The sequence below is a fragment of the Coturnix japonica genome, chromosome 4 (assembly GCF_054131305.1).
Source record: "Coturnix japonica strain WE chromosome 4, WE-NBRP24, whole genome shotgun sequence".
NCBI lineage: Eukaryota > Metazoa > Chordata > Aves > Galliformes > Phasianidae > Coturnix > Coturnix japonica.
Genome location: NC_140666.1, coordinates 32,733,037 through 32,757,963, shown reverse-complemented (window position 1 = coordinate 32,757,963; position 24,927 = coordinate 32,733,037). Strand labels below are relative to the sequence as shown.

The window sequence follows — 24,927 nt, the reverse complement described above, 5'->3', positions numbered from 1 at the left end:
GTTTGTTTTTTTTGGTTTTTGTTTTTGTTTTTTTTTCTTCTTGGAAAGCAGTATTAATAGTTATAGAATAGCCTCAAGCCATTTTAATTGCAAACAGAAAAAGCAAAAACAATTATTTTGATATTTGCATGACCGCTGAATGGGAGCACTATCAATAAGCAGCTAAGACATGACCCACAAGTAGTTCTCAGCCACAACAGAAAACAAATCCTAACATTAGGACTATAAAAACAGACTTTACTCAAGTTCTGAAGATCATGCTACTTTTATTTTGCTACTGTCCTTGTTTCAGCCAGGACCGAGTTGATTTGCTTCATAGTGCCTGGCATAAAGCCAAAGTAATGCTGGTAACACACCAATGGTTTAGTTCTTGCTGAGCAGTGCTGTACAGAGCCAAGAACATTTCAGCTTTTTAGCTTTCGTACTGTCCTGGCAGCAAGGGTGCTGTGGGACACAAGGAGCTGTGGGGGGACAGAATGAGGACAGCTGACCTAAACTGACCGAAGGTATATTCCATGACAAATGATAACATGTGAAAACCTATAAAAATAAGGAAAATTGGGTGGGGGGACTGTCAATTCTAGGTTACAGCATCGGTCAGTGGTGGTGAGCAATAGCTTTGTGCATCGCTTGTTTTATATATGTATACAAACAAAAACACTGCTATTATTATAATTTCTCTCTCCTTTTTCTGTCTTAGTAAATAGTTCTTTCTCAACCAAAAAGTTCAATTTTTTCCTTTTCTGATTCTCTCCCTCATCATGCTGAGAGGGAGGAGTGAGCAAATGAAGTGTGGCATTTAGCTGCTGGTCAGGTTAAATCACAACAGGTGCTTAACTGTAAATCTGAATTCATGATTGATTGAGCAAACATATAGGTATGTTGCACCAAAAGTAATGCCATGTTTGTTATCTTGGAAAATATAATAGATGCAAAGAATATAATAACACTATTTGATAGAGCTCACACTCAGCTGCAAAGCACTAGTTTTCAACTTAGGAAACACGATCAGCTATGCACTTTTACCACTGATGAACAAGAGCCTGCACATCACGCTCATAAAAATCAGCACCAGAGGAGGAGACCCACTGTCATTGCCACCACTGCTGAAATGCACCACCCTCCATTGCAATGTGCTCACATCCACTGTTTGGTTTCCATAAACCAGGAAAGCACTGATGGATATCAGTGAGTGCCATTTTTTTCCACATGGAGGAATTCAGCAACACATATTCTCTTCATCCACACTTCCATGTCAGACACTGTTCTGTCATTGTGCCCCTCTGTTGCCATCTGCCACATGGAAACAACATGTAATGGAATGCTGGAGGGAAAGTTCAGCCTCTACTGCTAAACCACCAGTATCTGCCTCTGACATTGTGGGCCAACATAATAAAATAGGAGGGATTGCTTTTGGAGCAGCCCTTGTACCATCTTTCTGACTGAAAGAACAATCAAGGCATGAACGCACAGATTCTTTACTCAATTGCAGGAAACCACCTCCCAGCTGAAGAGATTTCATTGATTATGGCTGTTGTAGCAAAAATTAAATGGCATGTTAAATACTTTTGATAGTGCATATACTTTAGAGTATCTTAGATACTGTTAATTAAAAAAGGAAACAACAAATATTTTAACAATAGAACGTAAAGTGTCATCTGCTGCAACCATGCAGCCCTGCAGTACAGTATTGCTGTAGCTGAATAGGCCATAAGCTTTGTACTGAATTTGTACAGCCTCAGGACTGAAGCCTGCCAGATTGGCTTTACCTGAACTCCTCTCAACCTCCTGCAGCTTTGGTGTCTATGGCTAGTTTATCTTATTTCTGTGCATCTTCATGTGGTACAACATGTTGATAAAGACAGCAGTTACAGGAAGTTATTTCATGGAGCATTATGATTCTTGAGGCTCTAACAAAACAAGGCAAAGCAGAGAAACCCAGGCAAGTATGAATACAGTGGCTTTAGCGCCTAGGGACAGAGGACGCAACCCAGGGCAGTGTAGCTATCAGAGAGTAGAGACAGGGCATGGAGGAACTGCAACTGTAGACAACCTATTCATTATCAGCTAAAGGAGCAGGGCAAATCTGGTTTTAAAAAGAACTAGGAGAACAAGAGAACTCAGTGCGAGCCGAGTCCTTAGAGCCACTGCTGAAGATGCTGCAGAAGCTGACAGCCCAGCATCAGCTTTGGAAGGGAGGAGCACAGTACCACGAAACTGGGCAGAAAATAAGAAACACTTGAAAAAATATAAACTACATTATTATTCCATATCTTCTATAACAATTAAGTCTAGGATAACAGTGATTAGATTCCAATTAAATCAATTACAATAACAATAAAGCTTCACCTACCACAAACAACAATTCAAATGCAACATCACATAAGATATGCAAATTTGCACGTAGTTTTCATATAATTAAAAGTCATTACAGATTTGGATGACAGTCTCTTCATAACATTACATAAACCTTATATAATGAGCTCCCATGTTTCAAGTGGTGCCATAAGTACTGAAAGTAGCAAGTGAGCAGATAGTTGGTCTTTTTGAGAACTGTTACATCCGCAGACCTATGATGTAACGAACTCCTTCAGTAGGAGGAGGATTGAACTGTTTAGTTGGAAAACTATAGATTTAGCTATCCTTTTTGATACTTCTAATGTTCTTCTAATAAACTTCTTTATCTCAGGAATAAAATGACTCTTAATGGAACAATGGCTCCTAATGGAACACTGTAAAGCATAAACAAATGTAAGCATGTTATTGTGTTGTTTTTTGTTTTGTTTTGTTTTTAATTCCAAAGTTTTAAAATGAATCTTGTGTGACAAAATATAAGAAAAGATACAGAAACACAGCCCGTATAACTGCGTTCAGGGAGGATACTTCCTTATGCCTGAGGAATGCTCTTATGTACTAAATATTTCACCCACTATTTTTCTCCACTCTTTGGGAGGCTAGGGCACAGGGCAGAAGTCAGCACTGACTTAATACTTGAACTCCAGTGTTTATAGCAATGTCTGCGTGCCCTAACATATTTAAGAATAAGTGCACTGCAAAAAGAGAAACTACTGCTCTTTAAGCAGACTCCTTCGTTTCCCCTGAATTCCAATTACAGAGAGTCATTTTCTCAAGATGATCACTAACAGGGTATTTAATTGATCCTGGGTATTCACTATCAGATATGATTAACAGCTCCAATTGTTCTGAAATTTAACAAAATCTAAGAAAATAATGTTATAGAATTAATTCAGGCTTTTCAACTTGACACCCTAAAATGAGCTTTGCTGCCAATAGAGTCGCTAGCTTAAGTTCTTTTGCTCATAAATTGGGGAAGTCCTTCCTTATCAGAGAACTATAAAGACAAAAATGAGTGATGGCTTTGGAGTAGTTTGACACAAGAAACTGTAGAATGAACAAAAGGAAAACCAACTCTGATGATGATGAGTACCAGCTACAGGATCATGTGCTGAAGTTCTCCCAAGTAATGCCCAAGCCAAATCTCCACCACAGTATCTTGAACACCGGCACAGCATCTGAAAGACAAAGACAAGCATGTCCTAGGTGATCCTTAGGTAACAGGATCCCACTAGGACTGTTCAGACACTGAAAAATGTGGTAGAGCAGGACTGGGATAAATAACAAAGAAACAAATTATTAAACAGTTGAGTATTCAATTTACTACAGTCTATTCAGTATTCTGGAATAATCAATGTTCAAGAAGAAAAATAGTATGCTGCATTCATACTCTCACAATTAATATTCATTAGGGACTGATTCTGGATCTATTTAGAACAGCAGATATTAGTTCTCATACTTTCTAGCATATCTGTGCTGGTCTCTGTGTTTTAGCAATATTTCTGTATGCAAAATATATTTACCTATCTACATCTAAAACAATCTGTTCAGGTTGTTATACTAAAAAGTAAAAAATATATCAGGTGTGTACTTTTCTCTGTGAAAGAATAATGAATTTCAGGAATTTAATGCAATGCTTTTCATATCTAGCAATCCTGTATTTTACAATAAAGCACTATAATTCCATTCCTCTTATTTTACAAAGAGGTTATAAAAAAAATAAAAAACATGTTTTATAGCTGAACTTCTCTCTGTTTGTCTTATAATAATAGATAAGTCTTCGATTCATTTAAAACATTCACCAACAGCAAACTCAAGTACTGGCCATCCACTGAGAGTACTATTACGTGTATCTGTTTTGGGGAAAACCCCTAATTCCTCAGGGAATTATTATAAAACATAAGAAAACAAAAAAGAAAACAAACAAAAAAACAACAGCAACAAAACAAAAACCTGCAAGAGGAATTGAAGGCATTTTAATATGGCAGCTTCTGAAACTGTCAGGCTGTGTAAAGTAAATACAGGAAGATGTTACAGTTGGGTTATTGTGACAGAGCACTGATATTTTCACCCTGTATGGCAGATCATCTGGGATCAGATTCCTGAGGATGTACTGGGATAGGATGCAGCATGCAGGCTTGCTGCAGCAAAGAATCTGCTTTGACTAATGAGCAGAATAGAAAAAAGAAAACAAGATCTGACAGTTCCTTGATACTAAATGGTGTGACCTAAGCCCATAGCTGTCAAGGTTTTTGCACTGCCAGAAGGGAGATCTGGGGAGTATGGAGCAAGAGAAACAACTATAATGATTTAGGCTTAACCTCAGCAGTGCCCTGAACTATTATTTAATGATGACTTACCTTAGAGTATGCTAGTTAAATATTTTGATAAATGGAGGAAATAAAAGTTACTGGTCCCAACAGTTCCATTGTACATTAATAAATAAATAAATAGTTGATAAAGCAGCATGAAATGGCAGGTAGGTAGCATATAATTATTCCCCTGTTGACAGGAAATAAAATGGGCAGTGTAAATCTACTAAAAGGTGTAATTATCTCTAGGTACCAGGCCCACATGAGACATTATCTAACATCTGCAAAAGCTATAACATTGTCTGTTTTCATCTGTCACATTTGTAGCAAATATCGCAAGAAGAAGACTAAAAGCAATATCCGGTTATTGCACAAGAATGAAGTATAAAGGGAAAATAAAACAAAATAACATCTGAGATTTGTGTAAAGACACTGAATAAAAGCCGATATGACATGTTAGACTCACTAGGCAAGGAGTCCAATTAAATATGCATGGTATTCTTCAGGAAATGTACTACATCTTATATATGCTCAGAGGTACAGTGAAAATATTCTGCTGTGTGGCTGACAACCAACAAGTTACCCAAGGCCCTTACACAGCTGCCTTGCTGTCCTCTGAAACACTGCAGTGATAATAATCATGACATTCTGCACAAACCCAATCATGTCCATCAGTCCTGGCTCCTCTTCCATCTGCTCAGCACAACTTGGTGTCCTACACATACCTTGCACGTTAAATCAGGCATGCCTCAGTATTAAAAATATGAGATTGATCACTACAAAGAAAATATCAGAAAAAAGGATGTAAAGAAAAAAAGAAAAAATAATAACTTTTATGCATTTTATGCGAATGTGAAAGTGGAGACACAATACTAAGTGACATCTATCAACATCCTCAGATAAGATAGGACAAGCAACTCCTATCAAGGGAATATCTCTGTTCAGCTGGTTGTGCATCAGAAGTATTTGCATGATCTGCAGAAAAAGGAGCTTTCAGGAATGAATGTTAATAAACAACCTCGAGAATACTTGAAACAATGCTGATGAGTAAAATAAAACTTGTCTTCTTTCTACCATTAAAATGAAAATAAAAATTAAAAAAAAAAAAAGTATTGAGAATGTCACCTCAAGTTAAATTAATTTCAAAATTGACTCCAGACATTTGCATTTAATTTTTTAAACCCTTGCAATAGATGTCAACTCAAGCATGTTAACATAGCTTTCTTTCAGTGATCCTAATGCACAGACATCTTTCTACATTATCCCAATGTGATTTACAACGATGTCCTGTAAAATTCAGTTGTATAGCTTATGATATTACAAGGGGATCTCACTTGGTACATTTCGGGGATAACTTTATTTGTTTATTTATTTTACTGTTGTTGCACAATGTATTTTATAAACAGAAGGATGTATTGTTCTGTATCTATTTTGAACTTCCCAGGGAATAATGTTCCTGAAGTCTCCGTAAAATGGTAGTAAATAGTCAAAAAAAGGATTCTTAGTTTCATAATTCCAGACTTTTACACTTCATTTTTTTTTTTAAAGTTTGTTTCACAATACAAAGTCTCAAGAGCATCAGTTTATCCTCAGATACTTAAATGAACTGGAAAATATCACCTTATAAAGGAGGTATATTCTTGTTTATTGACATAGCCAGGAGAAAAGCAGGTAAGTAAGAAAACCACTACTAGCTTTGCAAACAAACAAACAAAAACACATAGCGAGTATATGTGACACCAATCAACAGCAAGTTTTTGAAGAATGCTAGCTTGACAAGTCATTGACAAGAACTGGAAACTTAAGTCTCAAGGATATATGAGACATGACAGAGGCAGCAGTAGTTCTCCCACCCTTCCTTCCCAATACTCTTCAACCTTGACTTACCATATTCTGTGGAAAAAATGCATTTTCTATGCCTACTCTACAGTTGTTAGCTGTGAGCAACCACCAGCAGGCCTGCTGGCTAGTGCCAATTTTGACAGTGGATTATGTTGTGAAATGACATTTGGGTTTTGTCCTTGCTCAATAGCAAACAGTGTTAAGGAAGTAGGTCACAAAACAAATTCCTAGTATAGGAAGAAGGCAAGTTTTATGAGCAAGCAGCTTTAATCTGTCCTTTTCTTTTAGGTTATGTTTGCTTACAAGGGGGAAATAAAGAGGGAGAAAGAAGTGTACTTGCCTGAAAGGAAGGAGTGCACGTATGAAGTGGAAAAGATTTGATTGTGTTCAAGTAAAAGTGCCTATTAGAAAGAAAAGAACATCAGAGAGGAGCTGACCTTCTTGCTTCAAAAAGCCTGTCTGCTTCCAAAAAAATAATTTACCTGCCAGGATTCAGCTTACCTACTTTTTTCTGGGTGCTGGAGAGCAAAATGCTGAAACAAGGTCTGCACCTCCTACTTCTGCTAGTATCACACAAGCAAAACGGGGTCATCCATTAACTGTGGCACAATGGCCTCTAGCTTTAAAAATAAAAAATAAAAAAAATAATCATCCTGCTTTACACACTGCTTTCAAGGCAATCCTGGAAAGTGAAGGTGCTACAGGAGGTGCTACAGGAGCTGCTTTTTATCTTTATTTATTTATTTTATCTTTATTTATTTATTTATCTATAGAAGTAAACACTGCCCAAAAGTTATTCCTCACTTATAAGCCAAAAAAATGAAATTTTATTGTGATTCCCCTGAATATAATTGAATAAACTGATTAAAGCAACTGTTGAGCTGAAAGTCTTCCAGCCACGGTCTTAAAAATGTTTCCCCACGGTATATAAGCTCCTTATTTGGCTGTTTAACTTGTTATCCTGAAAAAACTATGATTTTTCAGGAAATCTGATTATGTCTGCCCAATGTAGCTGAAAACAATTTTTTTCTTCTAGAAATGGAAGTTTTTGTTTCAGATTGTTTAATGTTTCTAGAAAGCTTGTTTATTCTTCAGTATGCCAGTCTCCCTTATTTTCACATGTGCTGATTTTCACTGACCAGTAACAAAGTAAAAATACATAAGGCATAAAAAATATTTCCCATACTAATGCTCATATATTTCCCATATATTTTTCTTGTACATGAGAATTTCACAAAATGATTGACTTCTGGGTCCACCTAATTCACTCTCTGGCCAGATCAGGATGCTCAGGACCAGGCCCAACTGTCTTTTGAAAATCTTGAAGAAAAAGAAACAACTCCTCTGGGCAATTTGTTTCAGTGCTTGGCCACTCACTACGCACCTGTATATATACCCACACATAAATAGATCAATACGTTGATAGATGTGTGTATATAGTTTATAGATGTTACATATTTATACATATCTATTTTATCTATAAACTTATGAGAAAATACAGTCTTTGTGTGTCTAAGTGTTTGCACACAGACATATTTATTTTCTACCATCTCATTAAAAAAAAAAAACAAAAACAACCAACAACAGCAGTCATCAACAACATTACACTGAACTCTGAGCCTCTGTTCTTACTATCATTAGCAAATCCTTCCTTGGAAGAAAACAGCAAATGAAAACAAATACTATTTTATGTTCACATTTTAAAATACTGTTAAAGTGAATTACACCCACATCTGGCCAGTCTAATGCACTTTGTAAGGTGTATACAGTACTAGATTCTCATGTGCATATGCTACAGGGTCATAGTAAGCAAGCAATAACATATGGATTTATTTTCTTCCCCATGAAGCGTCAAAGTCATAGAACTTATTGAACAAAATAGAAGTGCTTCCATGTTCAAAAGTTTATATTCTCTAACTTTATGTTAAAAGCAAGAATAAATTGGTTATAGCAATACACTTTCATATATTTGCTCAAACAATAGAAGAGGGCAAATTGGGCCCATTTATTGATACCTCACAGTTGTACTCCAAATGCTAAATTGGAAATTGGATTGTACAAGAGGTGGCAATGTGAGTTTTAGAATCAGTTTTCAAGCCTTCCAAAAAATATAGGCATGCAAAAAACTTGTAACGTTATTATATTTATCTATATATTTTAGACATTACATTATCTATTCATAGTTCAGCAGGTATGCCATGCTCATCAGTTTCCAAATTATTTGCTGGCTTCCTGGCACACCTCTTAGTTATTTTTATCTGATATTTCAAATAAATTAAAAAAATGCCTTGAATTGCATGATTAGTCTATTATGTATTCTGTTTATTACAATTATATGAACTTTTGATTAACCTCCATAAGTTTCATGAATAAATTACCTGGATCATGGGAAACTGTCAGTTAATGTTAGAATGTTTCAGTGGGGAGTTTCCAAGAGATTAATCTACCTTTTTTTTTTTTTTTGGCAGCTATTTTCAACTCAGCTTCTTTTAGCAACAATATATGCTGTTGCTCAGTTTTGATGAAGAACATGTGGATAGATTTGTAGCCCACTTAGAATGAGTGGGTGCAAAATTTACTCACAGAGTCATATCTTTGGAAGATGATTTGTGCCCTTTTAAAAATTGATGGCAGAGTGACTCTAACATGATGAGGATAAATTGTGCTAATCACAGTGAGCCTTCCAAGCTATGCAATATGACAATCCAGATATTTCTCTCCTTTATTTTCTTATTTTCTGAGTGGTGATGAAGAACTTCTTGCTGAGAAGTCTCTTGTTTGTTTATCTATTTATTTAACCGTACATATGACAAGTACATGGGAAAAAAAATCTCAAACTTCTGGCTATTCATCAAAACTAAATGTTTGACAAACACCTGGTTCTATTTTTGACCACTAATCCTCCCCATTCACACACACTTATTTGCCAGAAGTCTACTTTCTGCAAAGCAAATTTCATTTAAATAGATGACTAAAACTGCCCTTTTCATAAAGTAATCAAAAAATCAGAAGAGAAGGTGGTAGAAATCTAGTCTGTGTGTGCACAGATATTTTCTGGAGTCAGCTGAGAAAAGAACAACCAAGACAGTACCTTGTCAATCAAATCCATCACACCTGATCCTTGTTACAGAATCAAAAAGAGAGCTGGAAGAGATTTTTGCTGGCCTATTAAGACCAGATAATAAATCTTCATAGAACATCAACTGGTAAAAGAAAACTTAGAAGTGTAAATATAAGGCTAAAGATGGATACCGGGAGAGAGTGCTATCAGCCATTTGATTAATAGCAAGAGCTCAGACTGGAAAAGAAAGTCATGAAATTCTAAGCAACAATGGTAATGATACAGGGCATATCTTCAAATGGTGAGAAATACAGAGATATCCACAGTAGCATCTCACTGCTGCTCTTTCCAGCTGCTCTTTAACAGCATCACAGTGATTTAACAGTTTAAAACAAGAAAGATTGTGCAGCAGGTGATCAAGAAGTGTGCAGAAAGGCAAGAGGAGAGTAGGGACTCCCTAAGGGAGCACTAGGCCTCTTTTCCTACATAACTACAGATAAGGCAAGAAGAAATGGCCTCAAGTTACATTTCAGGAAATTCAGGTTGGATATTTGGAAAATTTTATTCTCCAAAAGACTAGTCAGGTGCTAGAACGGGCTGCCTAGGGAAGCAGTGGAGTCATTGTCCCTGGAGGTGTTTAAGAAATGTTTAGATGTTGTACTGAGGGACAGGAATTAGTGGGAAATACTGGTAGTAAGTGGGTTGTTGGACTGGATGATCTTAGAGGTATTTTCCAACACTGGTAATTCTATGATTCTCTGATACTGATATACCATATATAGGATATTTCTCTCTGGCATTAGCTCATCTTTAGACAAATGTTACACGACAAGATTTGTTAAGGTTTTTTGTTTGTTTGTTTGTTTTTGTTTTTTTTTTAAATAATCACATAGAAAATGTCATTTGAGTTTATAATAGTCCATGGGTTCAGTTCAGTTTTGATGGACAACCACTGGGAATGATCGTCTAATGACTCTGTACTATAAGTATTAACATACCAATCATATCTTTTTCTATTCTGTTTTTTGATAAGAAATAGACAGAGATGGTGGCAACTGCTTTGAGTAGCTGGCAGAAACAGAAAACTGGATGAAAATCAGATTGTTGCAGCTCAGACTGAAAAGACAGATGTCATTCAGGAGATGTGTTTTACAAACAAAACATAGCTCAAAATTGCTTTTGTAATGTTTTTCCACTAGACTCAGAGTTCAGTGGGATTCACAGACCTACACTGGGGCCAGCTTTCAGAGTAAAAGTAAAAACATTACTTTTTTTAAAAAAAAAGTAAACAATGCAGATCTTGTATGTTTTCTTTTGTGGATAACTACACTCAATCCCATTTCCTTTTCTGTAATCTTTGATCAAAGAGGTTCCAGGATGTCTACAGTAGAGGGAAAAAATGCAAAAGCTGAGGACCACAACAACATTCTTCACAGGGAATATCAGGGTGCAAGACAAATGAAGCCAAAAAGAACAAAGACCAAAAGTAAAAGCATTATTTTAATTATCAATGATATATAAGTTCAGATGCAACAAAGCCAACAACAGAGATAAGGAAAGAAGAAATTGTAGGTGTTAATAACAGATGCTTTTTCTTTTAAGTAAATAATGGAGGACAGATGGTAAGATTGTAAAAGACATATTTTCTATGAGCTAAAGTTAGAAGTATTAGAAGTGTAAAGAGGCATGAATTTAAGTAAGAGAGCTATTTGTTATAAAAACTAACAATGCGTGCACTTGAAGTTCATTGCTATTTCTTTAGAGCAATCTTGGCAAATAGTGAAAGAAATATATAGGATGCCACAAGCCTTTTGGTGTAATTTCCTTCTGCTTCCCAAAAACAATAAAATAATATACAAGAGCTCTTTCACTGTCCTCAGTGCAGTGACATTTTATGAAAGGTAAAGCAATGCTGCACCTACTGACTTCCCTTGTCTATTTACAAGAGGAAATGTCATCAAGCATTCAAAATGTCACTACCTGCTGAGATGACGTCACCAACGTCTGCCATGGAAATGTTCCTTCCTCTTCAAATGCTGATGTTCTGAGCAATAATCTGCTTAAAGTGATCATGCTTTGGTAGGCAAATGGCAGTGTGCATAATAACTACAAAAATGAACACAGGAGCAAACACATTTCCTGGGCATTAAGACATTTTTCAAAGAGCACAGACTAATATTCACTAATATTGTCTGCCTCTTAAGCCAATTATTACTGTTATACAAAGAGGTGCTGTCTGCTACTTAAACCATCTTGTTACAATCCTCTATAAAGTGTCATGTACACAGAGAAACATATTTGTAATCTTTATACTAAGTACACTTCAACTTAATTGCATCACCTCACAAAATTATATAAACAAGGCTTTTGTATTTGTGCAAGAGATCCTCTCAAGCTGTAGAACTTACACTCGCTCATGAATTCCATGGTGCACTGTAAGAGGGGTTAGGATCCACAGTTTTGGTTTGTTTGTTTATTGTGAAGAATAGACAAAAGTCACAAAACCTGAGATCCCTGACCATTTTTTTCCTGAATTCAGACCTTATTTATTTCTTGCCTGTGCTTAAACATTCATTGTCATTCCTAAAAGGAAAAAGGAAAAAAAATAAAAAATAAAAAAATAAAAAGAATGATATATATTGCCTGACTTGTACATTACCAAATATTCCAATAAGTATTTTTGCCAACAAAAGGTAGTTAAAAATAAAATTCATTTCCTTTTTCATTGGTTGGTTTTATCTAAGAGGAACATACATAGATTTTCACAGCCTACAAACTTCCAAACATATACATAGAGCAAAAAGTGAATCCCATAAATTGCCTCGACAATAAAATGTTAAAAAATCCAGTTATGTTGGAAATTACTAAATTTCTTGTTCTGTTTGTTTGTTTTATTTTAAAACTTAAATAAAAGAAAACATAGCACAAATCTGGCACTTCTAGTTATTCTAACCTACTATTGCTGAGTGTATCCTCATAACCCTCATGTTCATTCAAATACTCAGAACCTCCTAAATTAAACATAGGGAAGCAGTAACAAACTTACATACAATGAATCTTTTTTCTTGCCAAACCTTTTAACTGAGAATTCCAAAAAGGTTCATGTAGCAGATTCTAAGATCCATATAGATATGGCAAATATTCTGACTAAATTTTTAAGTACAGTAAGCCCCAACCAGTGACCAGAAGAGTGAAATTATTAACAGTTGTGATAGTAAATGTCTTAAAGCCTGCCAAGCAACCAGCTACACTGGAAGAATTACAGAGCATGATTAATCATCTGTGTTTTCACATGAGATTTATTTGTAACAACTAACAAATATAAATATCATAGATAGAGGTTAACTAGCGGTGTTCCCCCAGGGTTCGGTGCTGGGTCCAGTCTTGTTCAGCATCTTTATCAGTGACCTTGATGAGTGGCCACCCTCAGCAAGTTTGCTGATGATTCAATGTTGGGAGGATTGCCTGAAGGCTGTGTTGCCATTCAGTGAGATCTGGATAGGCTGGAGAGCTGGGCAGTAAGAAACCGGATGAGGTTCAAAAAAAGCAAGTGTAGAGTCTTGCACCTAGTGAGGAATAATTGCATGCACCAGTACAGGTTGGGGGATGATCTGCTGGAGAGGAGCCCTGCAGAGAGGGACTTGAGTGTCCTGGTTGATGACAGGCTAGCCATGAGCCAACAGTGTGCCCTCATGGTCAAAAAGGCCATTGGCATTCTGGGGTGCATTAAAAAGAATGTGGCCAGCAGGTTGAAGGAGGTAAGGCCTGGTAAGGCCTCATCTGGAGTACTGTGACCAGTTCTGGGCTCCCCAGCGCAAAAAAGACAGGGATCTCTTGGAAGGAGTCCAGTGGAGGGCCACAAAGATGGTAAAGGGCCTGGAGCATCTCCCCTATAAAGAAAGGCTAAGTGAACTGAAGTCTTGAGAAAAGAAGACTGAGAGGGGACCTGATCCAGGTCTATAAATATCTGAGGTGTGGGGGGCAAAGTAGCGAGGCCAGACTCTTTTCAGCAGTGTGTGGAAACAAGGGGAAACCACCAGAAACTGGAGCATAGGAAGTTCTGCACAAATGTGCATTGGTACAGGTTGCCCAGGGGGGTTGTGGAGTCTCCTTCTCTGGAGATATTCAAGACCCTCCTGTACGCCTACCTGTGCAACCTGGTGTAGGGAACCTGCTTTGGCAGGGGGCTGGACTCGATGATCTCTGGAGGTCCCTTCCAACCCCTACAATTCTGTGATTCTGTAAATGAAGGAGATAAGTGAATATCTTAATCTAACCTCTGTAAGAAGGTAGGCCTTCTCTAAGAGTGCAAAAATGTCTGCAGACATTTTGTCTTTCTCACTCAGTTCAAAACCAAACATGAGATAACCACTTCTGCAAACCAGCAACTAGAGCCAGCTTCTTCAGCCCAGCCATGAAAACACTATGACACCTGTAAGGGCAACTTCTCTGTGAGAGATGGAGGGTCACAGACAATAGTTTAAGATCCTTGACCCCTGGAGAAAAATAGATGCTGAGCACCTCAATCATACCCAGATAGTAGTTTGAGGATTTTACAGAACTTCTCAGGTAAAATATTAGTTTCCTCTAGCTTGGAAAAGAAAAAGGTGCAAGTGAGGGACAACTTATGCTCAGAATCAACCAGAGCATATGGACATTTAATCAAGGTCATTCAGTAAACCAATAGCAGGACTGAGTGCAGATATGCCTCAACCTTCTTTGCTTTAAATAACAGATAAAGATAATTCCTTAACTTTATCAGATTTCCATAGAGATTTCCAGGCCAACAAGTTTCACTTGAGTTCAGGCGAGTTGTGAGCGAGTGAACAGCTTATCTGAATCTCCTAAGTTTCTGAAGATTTCCTATCTCAAGATTACAAACTTATTTTTAGCAGCTGTCCAACTTTGAATGTAAGCCATAAACTTCAAGTCAAACCAAGTTTATAAAACTAGCAGATAAAACTAAGATTCTCAGCTTTCTAAATTACTCTATTAGCATCAATGAGTAGGACGCATTTTTGTAGATACGGTTATATACAATTTAAAATTCATCTGAATATTCCAAAGTTAAATGAAAAAGCTGTTCCCTGGAGATTAACTGAGGATTCACATTCCTATTACCTCAACTATATCTTTCCTAATTTTTCTAAGAACATTTCTGCTACTGAGGCTATTGATAGCAAACACTTAATAGGGTATCGGTATAAACAAATATGAGGTTTCACCCTGGTCCCAGCAATACTGCCCATTTAATCAGCTGAAATGACATTCTATTTGTGTATTAAAATGATGATTCCAGCTACACAATCAGTGCAAACAACAAAGGTTCAGTCACAGAGGTTGTGCAGAAATTACGTCTAGCAATATGGAGACAAACCCAACACACCCCAAATTTTCTTATTATTTAACTATTATAATGGTATTTTCAATTACTTCTCTGGAACTGAAATAATATATGTTACTGAAAATATAGTGTAAATGAGTCACTTTGGTGTAAAAACTACTGAAAAAAAGTACCTGAACAATGTCCACATATTAAGGCCAATTTTTAGGCCACAAAACAGTGAACTCCAAAATTTGCAGTTATGATGAAAAAAGACTTATTATTATACAAGATTTCAGGTTAGCTTTCCTATAAAAGAAAGCTTAGAAAACTAGACAAAATAACCACTTCAAAAAAAAAAGCAAAATATTTATTTCTTACTTTAGGAAGTCTATATTTATTCACTTTGAGCCAGATTACAAGTACACAGTGAAAAAAAAAAGTTAATTATTACCACTTTCAGCTAGAAACTTACCATATTCAAACTAAAATTACTGTTGTTCTTAGTAATTAAGAAATTATTACAGCTATGGCTGTATTACAGTACCTGGTCTGTCTGTTGGAACCTGGATAAATGCCCTTTAGAGCTGGAAAAGATCCAAATACACATCCGTCTGTCTCATCATTTCCATAACAAGAGTTCCTCAAAGATGTACCACATCTTCCAGACTGAGCAGTTTGTATTCCAGATACACAGGAAATACTGAAAGGTCATCTGCCCTGAAATATAGCCCTAATTGGAAATAATTCAGAATACATAATTAAAAATTCATACCATTAAGCAAACACTTTTGTTTGAGCTATCTTACTTTCTTCAGGAAAATTACTTTCACATTTGCTTGTAATTTGACATCACTGAACGAGTGTTTGATAAAAGCATAACTAGCTCTCAATTGCAACTATTGAAGGGAATGACCTGGATAGAAATTACTGAGTTGTTACTAATTCTAAATAATTCTCTCTGGTAGGATATATTGACGTACAGGCTATCTCAAAGAAAGCATGGAAGTACTACTTCACAAATCACTAATTTTCAGAACATACAGAATGAAAAAACTGTGGCTTTGAATCTCCTGAATCATCACCCCCTTAGGAACAAAGATCTCTCACATGCAACCGACTAGACTTAATATTTGGCACTATTTTGTGATTTCTTGGGCAGAGCATTCTGATTTTGATTCTTCCCTGAAAGACAATCCCAAACAGGATGTTCAATATTTCAGCTATCTGAACATCTACTTTAAAGACTTCTTTCTGACATCCTGTGTTTGCCTTCACTTTCTCCCCTGCTGCTACTCTATCATGCAGGCTAGGCAGTACACGAAGCGCCTGAGGGATCACAGGGAAGTTACAAAGCAAACAAATGTCCTCCACATTCAGTTGCATCCTGCCCACCACAGTATAGCACAGCTAGGTGTAGTTTTTTAAAGCACTGAAAGAGTAGCTCATTTTGTCTTCACAATTTTTTTTCTTTTTGGGGACTAGAGAAGAACAATCCACACATACACAGGCTCTGTGATACTCAGTACTGCAAGTGTGAATCAAACAAGAATAAGTAAATTTTCAAGATCATCCACAGGAAGAATTTTATTAAATAAATTGGCTGTGACATAGACTGTTGATCTCTAGCACCTCCTATTTAATAGTCTTAAAGCTCATTACAAATGTTAGTAAACAAAGAATCATTATGGATAAGAATAATAACAGTGTTCTTCTGATCTAAAAAATGCTAAAAAAGAACAGAATTGCCAGCATTCTGATTTTCATAATGTGCCTGTTCATGCATTCAAATAGTTTGTGGGTATAATTACAACTGTAAGTTTCTTTTTTCCTATTATATGCATAAATATCTATTTGCATCTGCAAATATCTTATTTACGTGTATAGTCACTGTTACGTCTATGTACATAAATTAAGTAATCAATTGCACACATCATGTTCATATACTTATGAGCAAAAGACTGTAAGCTAAGCCATACATCCTGCTGTTAACTTTGTGGCAGAATGGGGAATGGAACAGAAATTGTCAAACTCCCAGGCCTGTTGTTTAATCATAAAACCTAACATGTTCATAGAAGCAGGATGAGAGATGTAAGTAAGATTAAAAAAAAAAAAAAAAAGTTCACTCTCTTCAGCTTAGTGAGGATAATTTTGATCCCACTGGAGACTTCCTTTTGACTTTATTGAATTGTTACACCTAAGGGTCAAGCACTGGTGTTTCAGAGAATAGATCACTTCAACTTCTGACTCCTTGTGAAATAATTCTGTAGGTTTAGTGGAGTAGCAGATATTCAACCCCAATCTTTGCAAAGATTGACTTTTATATATATTTTACTGATATATAGACATACATACTGATATATATCAGTGTATATATATATAATCTAATTTGAAATCAGTTAAAGAAGAAGATTTTTGAAGTAATTTGACACTTTTCAAACACTTTGCCCTGGCGACTGAGAATATAACTTCAATCATCTAAGAATCATAAAATAAGCCACTATTTATTTATTTATTTATTTATTTTAGAAAATAACTTATTTGTTTTTGTTTTTGTTTTTTTTGAGGTATCTTAAGTAATAATTAATGCTGAGTTGTAGAAGACAGTGTACAGCTATAGGGTAAAAGACAGTAAAGAAATGTGAAAAAAAAAAAAAAAACACACAAGAACAAACCTGTCTGGAGAAAGCAGATGTGCTTATTGAGGCCTACCAGCTTCTGAAGTCACACTGAATCTAATTCAAAACATACAAAGAAAAAACAACAGAGGATGAAAAAAATGGAATAAAACACAATCCCGTTTCCTCTGGGATCATAAGAAAGCACACAAGAGGAGAAAGTCTACAGAGTTCACAAACCTTCGGAAAAGGCATGGATCAGGATCTATGAAGGTTCTTTTTCTGTACAGCTCTTGGCAAGTCACTGCAGAATTCACACAGTGCTCTGGCCTCTGGAGCAGAACTTGTTGGCAAGAGCCAAAATCCAAATTTACAGCATAAAATCTTTCTGCTTAATAAATACACTTCACTATACAGATCCTAAGCTTTGTAAGCACTTCTTTCTTAATCTAAAATCCATAAATATTGTTCTGTTTCTTGAGAATGCAATAATCACGTACATCACAATTCCAGTACTTTCTCATGCAATTATATTAAGCTTTCTTAAAACTAAGTCCTTTAGAGGTCCCCATGTGGTATATATTTTAGAACTGGGTTCTACATCTGCAGCAGTTGTCACACTAATCATAGAATCAAAGAATCACAGAATGGCTTGGGTCAGAAGAGACCTCAAGGATCATGACCTTCAACCTCCCCTGCCACAGGCAAGGATGCCAACTACCAGATCAAGTAGTAGACCAGGCTTCAGAGGATCAATGCAGACTAGCCTTAAACACCTCCAAGGACAGGGCATCCACAACCTCTCTGGGCAGACTGTTCTAGCACCTCACCACTCTCTCAGTAAAAAACTTCCCTGACATCTAATCTGAAACCCTCTTCCTTCCATTTAAAATCATATCCCCTTGTCCCGTCACTAACTGCCCATGTAAAAAGTTGATTTCCCTCATGTTTATAAACTCCTTTCACATAACGAAAAACTGCAATGATGTCTGCCCACAGTCTTCTTTTTTTCCAGGCTGAACAATCCCAGTTCCTTCAGCCTGTCTTCATAGGAGAGGTGCTACAACCCTTGGATCAACTTTGTAGCCCTACTCTGGAGCCTCTCCAAAAGCTCCATATCTTTCCTGTGTTTTGGGCACCCGACTTGGACACGGTATTCCAGCTGGGTTTTCACAAGGGCAAAACAGAGGGCAATAATCACCTCCCTCACCCTGCTGACCATCCCTCTTCTGATGGAACCCAGGCTACTGTTGGCCTGACAAGTTGCAAGCATACACTGCTTATCACTAATTGTGATTTTTTTCCTCCCCTACATCTCTTGAGTGCAAGATTCTTGGTACAAAAGGAGAATAGCACAAAGGGATGTACCTCCAGATAACACACATTTATTCAGATAGAAAGGGAATCTTAAATTCTGTTTCATCCTTCCCAAAGTAGCAGTATATTTTTATTTTGAACTGCCACAGGAAAAAGCAAGGAAATAATCCAGAGTGCAAATGCTATTCCACCTCTCTAAAGGCAAGTTACAAAATACACTTGTGGCTTCTGGTGTCACTGGTAGTTATGATTACCCATTAGAAAGGGATCATTTTTAATATCTGAAACAGATAGCAACTATGTCACTACCTGTATATCTCAGGAATGTATGCTTCATGTCCTCTTACCCCTAACAGCAATCTCTTCTCCTTCTTTCCATTGCTGTCATTTACTAGGAACCGTTGAGATCCTGAAGCCTCATTCCACTTGAAATAAATTCCTGCTGCCAAAATACATGTCTTGGCTGAATTCTGATTTAATTGTTGCCAACAGCCTGCTTATTCCTCTCTCTCATATATTAACTCTCTATTAAACATCCTTTCTGACAGCAGTTAGTGACATTCAAGTTGGTCTTTGTCCATGGACTCCCTAGATTACTTGTATCAAACGAACAAGACACCCTTCTGTATGAGCATATGAGCAAGTAGGTGACCCCATTTACAAATCTTCATTAAAACACACACACACACACCAAAAAAAAAAAAAAAAAAAAAAAAAGGATGAAACAATTTAAAGTCATTAACATATTGGGTCAAATTATGATCTCAATTATAGAGGAGTAAATTTGAGGCAATTACATAGGTTCAGAATCTGATCAAAATCTGGTGCAAAATAATTAGAACATTTCAGTTGCTCTTGGTGAAATTTCATTAGTGGAATAATATAAATTAATAAAGACTACCAAAATTGAAGTTGTCAGAAAATTCGCTGATAATGAAGTCTCAGGTTGCACTGTTAACAGAAAAGCTATCAAGTAAAGTAGACAAACGAAGCCTCAAGGTCCTGGTGATCAGTGATAGAGCTACTTATGATCTTCACCCTTTTGGTGGGATCATGACTAATCCACTTGATAAACTGAGCTTCAGTGACCTTTGTTAAAAATTAATTGAAACTTCACTGAGTAAATGATAATCATTAACCTTAAATTATGTGGACATATAATTATCTAGACTGGATTCTCTGCATACCTATTACAGGGGCACAACCTTTCTCCCCCAGATCCTTTCCTCATCACATAGTCACATTAGCAAGTACTTACTCTAAACACAACTACAGACAGACATACAGACAGTAAGTAAACATCTAATCACTGTAAAATAAATAAATAAAATCAATACCTTTTTCAGCCAGGAAACATCAGATTTAACATTGCAAACAAACATACACATCTCTCTACTAAATCATGTATGTGGCTTCAGGTTCAGGCTTCAATTGCATTCTCCCAGGGGTGCCCACTAATTCAACAGAGGATGGTAGACACATGAAAGATACTTTTTTTTCCATTTTCTTGCCTCCTATTCATACTACTGCTTATGACGCTTTGCATTATGACAGATAAGACGATGTTAGCTCTTAATTTCTATAGAAATGCACGTTTTGTCCAGATTTTTTTAATTATACAGAGGAACTGGAATTTCTGTCTGATAAGAAATTAATGTATGTTTTCAGGGCAAAAAAGTAGTTTTTCCCTCAAAAATTAGTCAAACTTCAACATTCTCAATGCAGGGAAGTGACCGGAGAATGCAAACTTGTAGACATGTCTGGATAACACCAGTTTCAGACTGACAGTGGAAAGGATGATGCATCCTGTTCTCACACAAATTGTCAGACTACAACACATATTCTCAAACTACAACAAACCATTTATTGTGATTACTGTGATTTAGCCAGCTTCTGAAATAGCCATTAGCTACAGAAGCTTTCTCTCCTACCCCAGGAAAATCTGATGTATGTCGGTTAATTTATTTTTAAATAATGTGAAGTATAGACCAGGGGGACCCATAGATGTTTATGACTCATTTGAGTGGTTGCCCAATTGGCAGGTAGCCAAGCCACAGGTGCAGTGCTGGACATGGCATCAGAGAATACAGAAGACCACCAAAGCTCTGCTGTGTTTCAAGGGAAAGCACGGAGTGAAGAAAGCAATCACTATCACAAAATCTAAAATGAAGAACTGTTGGATAAAGAGACTGAAGCAAAAATACTTTTTCATTACAGCGCTCCAGATAAGCGAACTCAACTTCATTCTTCTAGTATGCGTTACCAATTAATATCTATGGGTTGTATGCACATAAGTATCAACAAGATACAAGAATTCAGCAGTCCTGGCACATGACATAAGCACAGCTGTTAAAATTATGGCTACACAGGCAGTCTTATTTGTGGCATTTCCTAACTGCTGCAGGTTTAAGTTAAACTGCTTAGTTTTAAAGCCAAGCTGGTTTAAACGTCGCTAACTGATGGCTAAAACAAGACCTAATATGAAAATGAGTGCCAGTCTTGATCAGTTCTGGCTTTTATAGCTGTTGATCCAAACAAATAAAAAAGCACAATGCTTTTCTATAGTATTAGTGGTTAAATGCAAGCATTCTCAGATAAGAACAATGCATATTTGGCACTTCAGTAGGCATGACTTAACATTATTAAGTAGAAACACAGGATGCAGTGTATTATTTCAAGAGAAGAAATTTTGTTCTTTGAGTAGGAGTGCCTGTTCATCAATGAATTTTTGCATCATGCAAATATTGAAGATTCTTACAAGTCATGTGTGTGTGTGTGTTTTGTGTGTTTTAAAGGAAAAAGAATTATAAAGAATGCTCGGAGTATAGCATCAATCAGTGCCACAGTTCCCTGCTTAGAGGCAAACAAGACAGAAAACACCTTACCCTCATTCTGGCTATACACTACACTTTTTTGCATTTTTATGTAAATCATTATCCAAAAACAATTTGTCATCTTTCTTGAAGAAAACCATCACAAATCTACAAGAGATGCATTTTAAGTCATGAAAAAGTACTAAAGGCTGTAAAAACAAAACAAAAGAAAACAAAACAAAAAACACCTCTGCTTTATCTGTCCTACAAAGTCCATGCACATCCAGGCAGTAATAGAGTTCTGGAGGAGAAAGTCACAAAGCCCTAAGCAAGGGCACTACTGAACATGATTTTGCTAGGAAAAAAATAAAATAAAATAAAATAAAAATGGATGGCAATGTAGACTTGTTGGCATTCTTAAATCTTCTCATAATCCTTTGGTAGTACAGTTTTTCCACCTATCTTGGTAGAAACCTGACCTCTGTGTAAGGATTTGTAGATTAAATAATCCAAAAATATGCATATATATATATATATATACATATATATATATATATATATATGTATATACATATATATATATATATGTATATACATATATATATACTCGTATATATATATATATATACATATATATATATATATATATATACGAGTACACATAATTATTATAAAATTTACTGCAAAGAATTTGTATTATCCCTGCTCCCTTAGTCATATGTATTATATATAAATATACACACTCCAAAAATAACACTTCCTAATTATTTCCATACAAAAGATACAGAGAGCACAATAACACTATTTGATAGAGCACATTCTCAACTACAAAACATTAGGTTTCAACACAGTCATCACCATTAGCTATGCATTTTTTGCCAGCAACGAACAGTCTGCATGCCATGATCATAAAAACCTGCACCAGTGGAAGCAACTCTCTGATGCAACTGTTGAAATGCACCATCCGGTAGTTCACCTCCCTGTTTGGCTACATAAACACTCAGAATGAGTTGATGAATGTCAGTAGCGCAATTTTTTTCTGCTTGGAGCTTTTCAATAACATATCTTTGCACCATCTGCATTTTCATGTCAAATGACAGTTTTCAGACTGCCTCTCTGCTGCCATCTGTCACACAGAAACAAAATCTAATGAAATAATAGCGGGAAGGTTCAACTTCTACTCCCACCACCAACTTCTGCCTCTGATGTCATGAGCCAACATAATAAAATTGCATGCACACATGCACATTTATTTATACATACATGTATACACACACACGTTCTTTATGTGTGATTATTTTTCCTTTCATCATCTTTGTAATATTACACTGTTTATCTTTTCCCACAAAAAGGGTTAAACTTCTTGCTCCTAAAACCACACAGTGTGCAGTGTTTTCACAAGCTACAGTCTACTGTGAAACTAAGGCTGAGAAAATTACTTTTATTCAATGCTTCTGCTTTAAAAAGGATAATGATTTCATCTGGTTAGAGCTGTCTGTCCCTACTTAGTTTATTGCAGGGAAGAAATTGCCTGTTCACTCATGATAAGATAATTTGTTGCCTTGGAAATTAAATTATCCATCCCAGTTTACCTTGAAGAGGAATACTATATAATACCTATTTGTTCCATTACACTCTTTAAATCAGAAATACACTTTACTCACAAATATGTTCCGTGTAATCAGAGACATTAAGACAAGGTAAAATAGCCTCTGACTGAAACTTAATTAGGCTTCAAAGTTGTCAGTTGTGTAAGACTCAAATCCAGTGTAACTAAAAAGATCTTAAATAATTTCTTTTTAAGAATAAAACTAAGCCCGAAGTACATTTAAAATCAGCTTTTTAAATTTTTTTTTCTATATATAAAACTCTCAGGAAAATTTACAGAAAGCCATGTCAAGTGGGTGTGTTCACTCAATGAAACCAGATCAGAGTTATTGATATTTTCACAAAACAGAACAATAGGAAGGGTGAAACATTTTATTTTATTTTTGCCACCTAATATTTTTAACTCTATGGTGCAGAATTAATATAGGTCTGCAGTCTGTGTTCTCATTTCCAGCCAGTTGTACATAAATATTTAAATATTAGCCAGTTTTAGAGTCACTGGTTTGTGACAGTCTCATATCTTAGCTAGCTGTTAAAGCAAAACTGAGTGAAGGGGGCTTAAAATTTAAAACAAGGTTTCATAAAATCATCATGATTAGAAAAGCCATGCTTTTAAGCTGAGGAGAGCAAATCACAAATGATGGGTAGGGCATTGCAGGGCAGAGTTCTTAAGGCACTTTTCAACAATGGGCATTGAAACAGTTCAAATCTTTCATAAAACTCATTTACAGAACTGCATAATCTAAGTGATTCATTAACTTCTTTATATATAGAGGGAAAAAAAAATTCAGAAAATTAGATTTTTCCATTGCATATTTTTCCACGTCTTTGAGGGTGATGAAGAGAAGCTGCTCTTATGATAGTTATAATGGATTAAGAAACAAAGCTTTGTGCAATTGGCTTCTATGCAGGCTTGGAGTTTGACCTTGAACAAATTGTATAATCTCCCTGTTACTGTTTCTCCATTTCTAAAACAAGCATAATTCTTACCTACTTTGAAGAACTGTTCAGCAGATTAATTAGATGTTTATGGGATGCTTTAGATGTGGAATATATTAAATCATCTACTTTAATTGAGGCTTATGTATATTTATGCTTAACTAAGTTCTAGGCATAGAATTTTTTCCAATAAAACAGAATTCTGCCCCATCAACTATCAATAGAAATTGTTCAACAATAAAAAAGTCATAGAGAGTTTGATGAAGTCTCAGGGAGAGAGACTGCTCAAGTTCCTTAGATTTTTGCATCCATTCTTGCCCAAGTTGGAAACATGAGTTTTCCATTGACACGCATGTTTACTAGGCACACTTCCCAATCAAGAGAAAGTATACAACAATCTTTACTGTAGCACTATCTTCTCCATGATATTACTCCCTACAGTCTCACTTATACTTTAAAAACTGCTATTTGGAATATATCATACAATAGTACTTTTCCTTTTCTCTCATCCTGCAAGTATGCACTTCACTGTGAAAAACTTGGAAAGACTTCAAGAAGTTCAGTGGTGGAAATGGTTTAGTCCACAGGTAGATTGAGGGCTGGAAAGGTGATTTTATACATCATGAAAAGGACCATATTTAGGTTAATTATAGATTAATTATACTATTTATTGACTAGCATTTAACAGGGAGGAACGTGAATAAAACATGTTTAGGTATCAGTAATTAAAATGTCAAAG

General features: G+C 36.0%; 1 protein-coding gene across 3 annotated transcripts in view; it reads right to left on the bottom strand.

Moving 5' to 3' along the window:
* LOC107313128 (uncharacterized) overlaps window positions 1-24,927 on the bottom strand; it is a 542,029-nt gene that overhangs the window by 54,274 nt on the left and 462,828 nt on the right. For all 3 annotated transcript variants that reach the window (XR_014945262.1, XR_014945263.1, XR_014945265.1), the window contains exon 7: window positions 3,431-3,533. The gene's annotated coding sequence lies outside the window, so the exon portion shown is untranslated. The remainder of the gene's footprint in view (window positions 1-3,430; window positions 3,534-24,927) is intronic.